Genomic DNA, 9,917 nt, shown 5'->3' on the forward strand with positions numbered 1-9,917 from the left:
GATTAGGTGCAGATCCTAACGCAACACCTTCGGAGGCGCCTGCCTCCTTATGGCTTGGGCCAGGCAAAACCTTCTTCTTCTTAAGGGTCGCCTCGGGAAGTCTTCCATTCCTGTGGTCCCGGTCTTCGATTGATGTGGCTTGGAACACGCGCTCTAGTGAACACATTGTGTCCCTTTCTTCACAGGGTACGGTGATGACTCCACCACTTCCTGGCATCTTGAGGACATTGTATCCATGATGAGTCACTGCCATGAACTTGGCCAGGGCTGGGTACCCGAGGATGGCGTTGTATGGCAGACGGATGCGGGCGACATCGAAGTCGACAAGCTCGGTGCGGTAGTTGTTGCGCTGCCCGAAGGTGACTGGAAGGCGAACCTGCCCTATTGGAACAGTGGAACCATCAGTAACTCCTGAGAAGGGCTTGGTTGGCTGAAGCTGATCGTACGACACTTGGAGATTGTCGAACGTCTCTACGGACAGGACATTGAGTCCTGCTCCGCCATCAATGAGGGTCCTGGTGACCTGCACATTGCTAATGACCGGGGAGCAAAGCATCGGGAGGGCTCCGGCCATTGCCGCGCACCTGAGCTCATCTGCTGAGCTGAACGTGATAGCGCACGCAGACCACCTGAGAGGACGTGTGGCCTCAGGCTTGGGGAGGACTGCATTCACCTCGCGAGCAAACTGCTTGAAGATGCGTTGTGAGGCTAGGGCCTGCGCGCCACCCAAGATGCAAGCGATTGCGCGCGGCTCCTGGAAGCCCCCAGCCCCCTCGTCTTGATGTTGGTCTTCATTCCTCCTTGGCGGTGGCGGCAGAGGAGGAAGGCCTGCATTGCCATACGGGCGATTTTCACGAGGCTGATCTCCCCAGCCTCCCTCACAAGGTTGGTCCTGCCAGCGATCCTCGCGAGGTCGGTCATGCCACCCTTGGCGAGGGCCACGGTCTTCCCATCGTGCACCACCTCTTCCTCCTCCTCGGCCATAGCCCATGTCGTTGCGCTCGGGGCATCGGCCGATATGTCCATCTCTCACGGCCCTGAGCTCTTGACATTCGTTGGTGTTGTGGGTGTGGAGGTCGTGGTACACGCAGTACCGGCTGCCCTTGGATGACTCGGGCTGATCCCTGCCTCGCTTGGTGTCTGGTTCCGCTGCTAGCACGACAGCCCCCTTGCGCTTCACGTCCTTGGCCTTGGGCTTCTTCTCTTCTGGGTCGGCAGCCGGGAGCTCGAGGAGGGAAAGGCGCCCTTCCTCAGCCCTAGCACACTTGGTCGCCAAGTTGAACAACTCCAGGGATGTGCACAGGTCTTCATGGATTGCTAGCTCCTTCTTCATATTGATGTCGCGTACGCCATCGGAGAAGGCCGAGATGATGGCTTCTTCAGTCGCCTTGGGGATCTTGAGGCGAGCGTTGTTGAAGCGCTGGATGTATTTCTGCAGGGTTTCCCCTTGCTGCTGCTTGATGCGGCGTAGATCGCTCACGGCCGGGGGCCGGTCGCGAGTGCCCTGGAAGTTGGCGATGAAGCGAGTGCGCATCTTGTCCCAGGAGGAGAACGTGCCAGGAGCCAGGTTCAGGAGCCAGGTGCGGGCCCCGTCCTTGAGCGCCATGGGAAACCAGTTCGCCATGACCCTTTCGTCTTTGTTGGAGGCTTCGATGCATAGCTCGTAGAGCTGTAGGAACTCCGCGGGGTCCGCCGTGCCATCGTAGCGAGGGGGCAAGTCGGGCTTGAACTTGCCTGGCCATGCGACGCCACGTAGCTCGGGGGTGAGGGCACGGCAGCCTGATGTGGCCACCGGCGCCTTTTGCTGGTGTTGGGCTTGTTCCTGGGGATTACCGCGCGCCGCCGCTTGGAGCAGCGCGGGGTCTTGGCGTGGAGGTGCAGGGACGCGATCTTGGCACGCCGGTGCTGGGAGCACACGAGCACCTTCTTGGGGACGAGGGATCTCTTGGCAGCTCATTTCTTGTTGCGCAAGTGCCGGACGCGGAGGGTCTCGCCCTGGGGCTGCATGCCTTGGAGACAGGGCGCCTTCTTGGGAAGGAGATGGTGAAGGCACCTCCTGATCCTCGCCTCCTGCGCGGAATGGAGGGCGAGGCAGCGAGAGGGACGGCAAAGGGGGAGCCCCCTGCGGCGCTGACGAGCTCGGTGATGCGGGCGAGCCAGTCCTCGTAGAGGTCGTCGACGGGGCGGTAGTGTAGGAGCTCTCTTGCCAGGAGGAGCGCAGCGTGCGCGTCCGTGGGGGCGCGACGGGCATGGGACGACAAAGCGGCGGGAGTCAGCGCTGGGGTGGCGGTGCGGCCCTTCCGCCGTACTGAAGGATGCTGGGACGAGGCCTGCTGCTCGTTCCCCGTCAGGCCGGTGGTGGCGTTGGCGGCAGGCAATAGGGAACGACAAGGGCGTCCACCGACGGGCGCCGTCTGGGCGACGCGGGTGGCGAGAGCAGCCCAGCGCTCGGCGCGAGCCCGACGAGCGTCAGCCATGGACTCGACAGAAGGTCGCACGCGAACAGCGGAAGAAAGATTCCGGCGCACCCCTACCTGGCGCGCCAAATGTCGGATTTCGGGTTCCGGCAGACCCTTGAGGTTCGAACACTGGGGTGCGCGCGGAGATCTCTCCCCTACCGATCTACGTCCAATCTCCTCGCGTGATCTAAGCTGGAAACAACGAACAACACAAGGGACACGAGGTTTATACTGGTTCGGGCCACCGTTGTGGTGTAATACCCTACTCCAGTGTGTGGTGTGGCAGATTGCCTCAAGGGCGGACGATAAACAGTACAAGGGAAGAACAGCCTCGCGAGAGGTGTTCTTGAGCCGGTGTGATGAACTGTTTGGGTGAGTTCAGTCGCCTCTCTCTCTCTGCTAGGGCTCTACCAGATCTCTAGATGTCCTCCCTCTACTCTGTGGTGGCTAGCTCTATTTATAAAGGCCCTGGGCCTCTCCCCAAATAATGAGCGGGAAGGGCGCCAACAATTGGACATTCTGAAGGGGAACATCTAGTACAAGTTATCCTGACCAAAGGTGGTCTTCGGCTGCCAAAAGCACTGGTGGTGACGCCGTCTTGGGCTCCACGGTGACCTCCGTCCTACCGCTCTGCTGGTCTTGGTCTCATTGCACCAGAATGGTAACCTTTGCCTGATGCCTTGGCCTGTGCTTGCCCCCTTTGCACCAAAGGGGAAACAAGGACACTGCGCAGGCCGGCGCCCGCCTGGTCTCGATCGTCATGGCTTGCGTCACGGGCTCCTTGCGAGGTACCTCTGCCTTGATCTCTCCGCCTCCTCGCGAGCCTGCCTGATGAGGCTGCCTCTGAGGAAGCTTCCGATCGTCCGCCCCGCGAGGCTTGGCCCCTCGCTAGGGTCTTGAGCTTGAGCTGATGAAGATGGGCCGCACTGGGCCCCCACTTGATCCACGCTGCAGGCCGCGGGCAGGCAAGTCTGGGGACCCCCGTTCCCAGAACGCCGATAGTGGTCAAGGCCAGGAGGTGAGTGGCCCGAGGTCCAGTAAGAGCTCCTGAGGCGCAAGGCTCAAGAGGTCCCCTTTAGCGTGCAAGCAGCTACCGAGAGGTAGGAAAGGGAGGCGATGTCGCCGCAGCAGGGCTGCGAGAGGGGGAATCTTATGCCATAGTGCTTGGTCGACCCGGGCGCGAAACTTATCTTGGCAGTCCAGAGTCGGTTCCTTGTGCTATGCCAGACTCGTGTGTCGACGGCTGTAGTGTAGCTAGGTTAGGCCCATGTGAGCCTCCCCTCTTCTCCACACTCTTCTATGTGCTCTACATCCTCAGGTCCCGGCCCTCGAGCGATCTTAGCCGCCGCTGGTATGCCAGGTCACGGTGTTGTGGTCAAGGCCAGGGGTGAGGGATGGAGAGCCAGTAAGAGCTCGTGAGTCGCGATTCTCAGGAGCCCCCTGATGGTGTCCTGGACTAGGGGGTACTCACCACGTCACCTCTTGTCTTGTTTCGTAAGTGGGACAAAAATGTTCTCGGAATGGGCCGAGATTTGTCAAGTGGCCTTGGTACATCACCGGTAGACCGCCTGTCAATTTGTGTTCCATTTGGAGGTCATTTGATGTCCCAACGGTTAACCGGGTAACCGCAAAAGCCTCTTTTGTATTGCAGCCCAACACCCCTCCTAAACAGCCCAATAACCCATCTAACCCCCCCCCCCCAAGCTCTCCGTCGTTGGATCACGATCGTGTGGGTGAAAACCGCGCCTCATTTGGACTCTCCTAGCTCCCTCTACCTATAAATAGACACCTTCCCCGAAATTCCGGGTCCAAACCCTAGCTTTTTCCCATCTCCGCCGCCGGACACTTCTTCTCCACCGACGGACATGTCCGCTCGCCGCCCCGAGCCTACCATGCATCTGGTTCGGTAAGGATGTTTTCAACATGTGGTTATGCTCTATCCTTTCATGCATATGGTTGCAATGATGGAGTAATCTAGCTTGTCATTACCATGCTCTATTTTTGCTAAATATTGTTCCTGGCAGATTGTTAGCATGTTAATCAATATTGTCACGTGTTGTGCTAGTGATCCATGCATCCTATGAACTTGTTCTTGCCGTGTTTAGATTCATGAATATGTATTCTTACTGTGGGTATGCTTGTGTTGTCATGTAATGCTTTGTGGGGAGTGGCATGAGCTTTCAAAGTTGCTATCATGAATCTGTTTCTGCCATGTTCTGAAATTCCACCAAGTCTGAATCTGTTTATAAAACTTGCCATGTTTGCATGGGTGCTACATCATTTTCCATGCCTCTTTGGGTTATGATCAGTAAGGAAGTTTTATTCTATGTGTTTAGTACTAGCATGCCATGCCTTTTTTTGCCATGTTGTTTTCGTGTAGCATGTTGTTTGCTTGCTCTAAACATTGCTTCGTGATGTTGTTTTTGACATGTTAGTAATTTCTCTAAGTCTGTGAAGCTGATATCATTTGCATTTTTGCCATGCTATTTTGAGATTGTTCTAGTGAGAACTAGCAGGAGCGTAGTGTTCATGTTTTGAAGAGCTTCATGTGTACTTTATGATCATATGCTTTGTTGCTATGTTGGAGTGCAGTAGCTTAGTTTCTTGTTGCATTCTAAGTGCTATCGTGTTGTTAATCGCAGATTTGCGTCATTCTTGTTTTGCTTATGATTTGCAAACCATGCATCCGTTTCCGGTGATCCTTATATCGACTTCGATCGAAATCACCTCACCTTTCTAGAGGCATACTTGTTATGACAAGTTGATGCCTTGATCATCGTTTCCCTTTCGGAGCACCCATATGCATTGCACCTTGTCTTGCATATCATGCCATGTATTGCATCATGTTGCTTGTGCATTGCACAGTGATTGATTGTTGTTCCATTGCTTGTGTTCTTGCTTTGGATAGAGCCAGGAGACGATTACGTGAATGAGGAACCTGTTGAGTACGCTAACGAGGATCAAGCTTTCGACAACTCTGAGAAAATTGCAGGCAAGATGACCAAACTCTCGATATCACTTCTATCTTTGCTTGCTAGTTGTTCGTTCTATCGCTATGTCGCTCTACCTACCACTTGTTTATCATGCCTCCCATATTGCCATGTCAAGCCTCTAACGCACCTTCCTAGCAAACCGTTGTTTGGCTATGTTACCGCTTTTGCTCAGCCCCTCTTATAGCGTTGTTAGTTGCAGGTGAAGTTGAACTTTGTTCCATGTTGGAACATGGATATGTTGGGATATCACATTATCTCTTGTTTAATTAATGCATCTATATACTTGGTAAAGGGTGGAAGTCTCGGACTTTTGCCTGGTGCTTTGTTCCACACTTGTTGCCCAAGTTTCCGTCATACCGGTGTTATGTTCCTTGACGTTGCATTCCTTACGCGGTTGGGGTTATGGGCCCCCTTGATAGTTCGCTTTGAATAAAACTCCTCCAGCAAGGCCCAACGTTGATTTTACATTTGACAACCTAAGCCTTTTCCCTTGGATTCTGCACACCCGAGGGTCATCTTTATTTTAACCCCCCAGGGCCAGTGCTCCTCTGAGAGTTGGTCCAAACAAGAGCCCTTTGCAGCGCCACCTCGGGGAAACTTGAGGGCTGGTTTTAGTTGTACGGATTGCTCATTTGGTGTGCCCTGAGAACGAGATATGTGCAGCTCCTATCGGGATTTGTCGGCACAGTCGGGTGGTCTTGCTGGTCTTGTTTTACCATTGCCGAAATGTCTTGTAACCGGGATTGCGAGACTGATCGAGTCTTTCCCGGAGAAGCAATATCCTTCGTTGATCGTGAGAGCTTGTGATGGGCTAAGTTGGGACACCCCTGCAGGGTATAAACTTTCGAGAGCCGTGCCCGCGGTTATGTGGCAGATGGGAATTTGTTAATATTCGATTGTAGAGAACTTGACACTTGACTTAATTAAAATGAATCAACTGCGTGTGTAGCCGTGCGGAATCCGGGAAGTGAACACGGTCTTGTGTTATGCTTGAACGTAAATAGTTTTAGGATCACTTCTTGATCACCTCTAGCTTCACGACCGTTGCATAGCTTCTCATCTTACTCTTATTTGCGTATGTGAGCCACCATATTTGCTTAGCGCTTGCTGCAGCTCCACCTTTTTACCACATCCTACCCATAAGCTTAAATAGTCTTGATCTCGCGGGTGTGAGATTGTTGAGTCCTCGTGACTCACGGATACTTCCAAACAGTTGCAGGTGCCAATGATACCAGTGCAGGTGCTGCTACCGAACTCAAGTGGGAGTTCGACGAGGACCTTGGTCCTTACTATGTTTCATTTCTTGATGATCAGTAGTGGAGCCCAGTTGGGACGATCAGGGATCTAGCATTTGGGGTTTATCTTCCTTTTCTTTTGGATTTGACTGTAGTCGGTCTTTGAGTGTATTTGGATGATGTATGAATTATTTACGTATTGTGTGACGTGGCGAGTGTAAGCTAACTCTATTTATCCCTGTCTTATTTGTTACATGGGATGTTTGTGAAGATTACCCCTCTTGTGACAAAACCACCATGCGATTATGCCTCTAAGTCGTGCCTCGACACGTGGGAGATATAGCTGCATCATGGGCGTTACAAGTTGGTATCAGAGCCATCTCCGACTTAGGGGCCCCCTGCTTGATCGAATCGCTGACGTTGTTGAGTCTAGAACAAAAATGTTTTGAGTCTTAGGATTATATATATTGGAGAGTAGGATTCTTTTTACTCCTCAGTCCCTTCATCGCTCTGGTGAGGCCTCCTGACCTACATGTTTTGACTTTCCTCTCCTCAAATTTCACTAAAAATTTTAGGTTCACGCGGGTATCTTGGGATCGTTCTAATTTTCTTGTGACGAGAACATTGTTCTTGGTGCCTCCTGGCATTTAGGGGTTGTGGCAGTGTCCCAGGGAGTTGAGCTCTGAGGTGTTGTCGTCACAATTTTATCGTTGCAGTTCTGGAATAAATGAGTTCGCCGACACCGAAAATCTCTTTTATGCAGTTGTTGGTGAGATAACCTCGACGCCACCCAGTACTGGGGCGGGAGTTCGGGAATATTGCCATAACTCGTATAATGAATGCTTTTCGAAGGTTGAGGTACATCATTTCTGAAGGTTTCTTGGTTATGTGTTGAAGGATGGATACAGTTGGAGCGTAGGGCTTGTTAGTCGTGTGATATATATTGTGCCTCCCTGTATCCCCAACACTAGATTGCATAACCAGAAAGTTTCAGGAGTTTATAGGTGGGAATTTAAGTAGCTCTAGTTATTCTTCCCGCATATATTTGGTTTGTGATTGGGTAATCCTTACCACTTATTTGTTCGAGCCATACCTTGTTGTTTCATTCATCTACCTTTATCGAAGTGGCTTCTCACCTTAATGGACATGTGATGTTAACTTTGGAATTCATTCGTTCATCCTTGTTCGAAAGTTTATTGTGAAGACTATATGTTACAGTTTCTATCCATTGATTCAACTTGTCTATCTGTCTATCAAGATTCTATTGGATGTCACCCTCTTCAGGATGCCTTCTCCAATGCGTCTGAATCCGGAACGCAATGATGGGAGTCATGCGAACCCTCCGCCACCACCTCCACCTCCGGAGGCATGGCAAGTTGTCATGCCATCCACCAATGCCAACACCCAGATGCTTTTGCAACTCTTGCAAGAGTGCAACCAAGGTCAAGGCAACCAAGGAAATCAAGGCCAAGGGAATTTCAACAATCAGCCTCAGTTTGCTACCCTCAACCAATTCCTTGAAAACCAGCCAAAGTCTTTCAGCAACTGTGTCGAGGCCACAGACGCTGATGATTGGCTCGTGGACATCAACAAGCATTTTGAATGTACCAATGTCAGGCCTGAGGACTTTGTCAAGTTTGCTTCATTTCAACTCAAGGACCAAACTGCTGATTGGTATCAACAATACAAAGATTCCAGAGGAGGTCGTGTGATTACCTGGGATGATTTCTGCCGAGACTTCAAAGCTCATCATATTCCGACAAGTGTTGCTAAGAGCAAGCGTGAGGAGTTCCGCAATCTCAAGCAAGGCAGCATGTTCGTGTACCAATACAATATCCAGTTTTAGAAACTTGCTCGCTTCGCTAAACAAGACGTTTCCTGATGAAAAGAGCATGATCTATCAATTCAGAGGTGGCCTCAGAGAAGATCTGCAGTTAGCTCTCGTTCTTGTTGAGCCGACTAAGTTCGATCAATTCTATAACATGGCTCTCAAGCAAGAAGGTGCTCAATGAAGGAAATATGCCCTAGAGGCAATAATAAAGTTATTATTTATTTCCTTATATCATGATAAATGTTTATTATTCATGCTAGAATTGTATTAACCGGAAACATAATACATGTGTGAATACATAGACAAACAGAGTGTCACTAGTATGCCTCTACTTGACTAGCTCGTTAATCAAAGATGGTTATGTTTCCTAACCATGGACAAAGAGTTGTTATTTGATTAACGGGATCACATCATTAGGTGAATGATCTGATTGACATGACCCATTCCATTAGCTTAGCACCCGATCGTTTAGTATGTTGCTATTGCTTTCTTCATGACTTATACATGTTCCTATGACTATGAGATTATGCAACTCCCGTTTGCCGGAGGAACACTTTGTATGCTACCAAACGTCACAACGTAACTGGGTGATTATAAAGGTGCTCTACAGGTGTCTCCAAAGGTACATGTTGGGTTGGCGTATTTCGAGATTAGGATTTGTCACTCCGATTGTCGGAGAGGTATCTCTGGGCCCTCTCGGTAATGCACATCACTTAAGCCTTGCAAGCATTGCAACTAATGAGTTAGTTGCGGGATGATGTATTACGGAACGAGTAAAGAGACTTGCCGGTAACGAGATTGAACTAGGTATTGGATACCGACGATCGAATCTCGGGCAAGTAACATACCGATGACAAAGGGAACAACGTATGTTGTTATGCGGTCTGACCGATAAAAGATCTTCGTAGAATATGTAGGAACCAATATGGGCATCCAGGTCCCGCTATTGGTTATTGACCGGAGACGTGTCTCGGTCATGTCTACATTGTTCTCGAACCCGTAGGGTCCGCACGCTTAAGGTTTCGATGATAGTTATATTATGAGTTTATGAATTTTGATGTACCGAAGGAGTTCGGAGTCCCGGATGAGATCGGGGACATGACGAGGAGTCTCGAAATGGTCGAGACGTAAAAATCGATATATTGGACGACTATATTCGGACATCGGAAAGGTTCCGAGTGATTCGAGTATTTTTCGGAGTACCGGAGAGTTACGGGAATTCGCCGGGAGAAGTATTGGGCCTTATTGGGCCATACGGGAAAGAGAGAGGGGCTGCCTAGGGCAGGCCACGTGCCCCCCCAAGGCCTAGTCCGAATTGGACTAGGGGGAGGGGCTGCGCCCCTTCCTTGTTTCCTACTCCTACTACATGGAAGGACTCCTAGTTGGACTAGGAAAGGGG

The sequence above is a fragment of the Triticum dicoccoides genome, chromosome 3A, assembly GCF_002162155.2.
Source record: "Triticum dicoccoides isolate Atlit2015 ecotype Zavitan chromosome 3A, WEW_v2.0, whole genome shotgun sequence".
In the NCBI taxonomy this organism is placed as follows: domain Eukaryota; kingdom Viridiplantae; phylum Streptophyta; class Magnoliopsida; order Poales; family Poaceae; genus Triticum; species Triticum dicoccoides.